The sequence below is a fragment of the Pteropus alecto genome, unplaced genomic scaffold (genome assembly GCF_000325575.1).
Source record: "Pteropus alecto unplaced genomic scaffold, ASM32557v1 scaffold146, whole genome shotgun sequence".
Lineage (NCBI taxonomy): Eukaryota > Metazoa > Chordata > Mammalia > Chiroptera > Pteropodidae > Pteropus > Pteropus alecto.
This window is the reverse complement of record NW_006442107.1, coordinates 9,972,940-9,974,577: the sequence shown is the minus strand read 5'-3', so window position 1 is coordinate 9,974,577 and position 1,638 is coordinate 9,972,940. Positions and strand designations below refer to the sequence as shown.

The window sequence follows — 1,638 nt, the reverse complement described above, 5'->3', positions numbered from 1 at the left end:
GGCTAATGTTAAAATCCTCGCACTTACATTTTGTTACAATTTTTCCACCACTTCAGCATTTTACTAAGAGTGCATATGGTCACATTTTGACTTCTCAGCTTCCTCAACTCTCTAAATAGTGGGCTAGACCTTTACTCTTCTATGATGGCCTATAGGACTTTATTTATAAAGTTAGCCTCTAACTGTGTTTGTAAATGATGAGACGGGTTTTAAGAATTTACTTTTAAAAGTTTAAAATGTCATGTGAACGTAAGCTATAATTGTTCAGCAATTCTTCAGCATCAAATTCTTTCCAATGCCACAAGTTTATAAGGTCGAAATTTCTGAATGTTGAGATTGATTAATTAGAAAACTTTTTGTTGTAAAAAATGAAACCTTCATAAAGTAACCAAAGTTTTTAAAAAGTAGGAAAATAGGAAGTGCATGGACAATCAAAAATTGGAAGTGCAATGTAGATGGACAACTTAATCAATGAAACTAGAAAAAAATAAGTATAAGAGTATTTGAGCAGGAATAATACATTTTTCTTTGGTATTTGCTGACCATTTCTCACCCCTCAAGCACAGGAAAATTATGCTTAAATAACAAGTTGTTAGTATTTTATTTTATATATTTTTTTGTTCTACTGATATGACTTCCAGTTCTTAGTGTATGTTATGGCCAAAGGATGATTTATAATTTAACACATTTGACAACAGAAAGTGGTCATGCCACATGCTATTAAATATTGCTACATAGTTCAGTTTGTAGAAACAAAGATGTTTTTCCTCATCATACAGAATACATGAAAATTTTCTATGATTTCATAGAAGAAAAGCCCCCTATTCCCTCTATGAAAATACTACACCTGATCAACTGTCATAGCTGTGTCTAAGAGTCCATTTGAAAATAAACTTGAAAAATGCAAAAAAATATGGAACACTTCATGGATTTGCATGTCATCTTTGCTCAGAGTCCTTGCTGATCTTTCCTGTATCATTCCAATTTTAGTCTATGTGCTGCTGAAGTGGGCACAAGTTTTGTTGTTAGTATTTTATTATAATATGTGCTTTGTACACCAGAGGGAACTATCTGTAGAAATAAATAGGAACCATCTGTCAATATTGGAGATTAAATGCTAACAGGGCAGGAAGGGAGGCCTCAGGAGCCCTGAGATGACAGGACTATCATCTGACTGTTAATGCCCCATGGCAAAACTAGATACAAAGAGTAGAATAAAAGCAGTGGTTAGGCCAACCCAAGAGGGACAGATCCACTTGGAAATTCTATCATACACCTGTAAAGGACCTTCATTCAAATACTTTCTGCAATTAGAATGGTCTCCAACTACAGGGATTATGCCTCTACGTCCTTCTCTTTTTCTCCTTTTTCCTTCCTTCATCCTTCTCATTTATTGTTCAGGCTTAAGGGGAAGGAATAGAAGATGCAAAGAAAACAAAAATTATGTGAGTATTATGACCTCCCTCTTCAATTTTCAATTTACTCGGCACTCACTTCTAAATTAATCTTTCTTCTATACTAGGCAAGATATTAAAAATGAATTTAATATGATAAAAAATCCAACATATCAGGAATTAAAGCTTCTTCACATCTCTCATGAGACTACTTGGAATTCTGCTATATGGTTTGCCATTCCTG

General features: G+C 33.9%; 1 non-coding gene across 1 annotated transcript; it reads right to left on the bottom strand.

Annotated features, from left to right (window-relative positions):
• Positions 1–907: 907 nt before the first annotated feature.
• On the bottom strand, positions 908–1,014 carry LOC112469482. Its single transcript, XR_003042626.1, has one exon. It is a non-coding gene; the product is annotated as a U6 spliceosomal RNA (small nuclear RNA).
• Between the last annotated feature and the right edge of the window lie 624 nt (positions 1,015–1,638).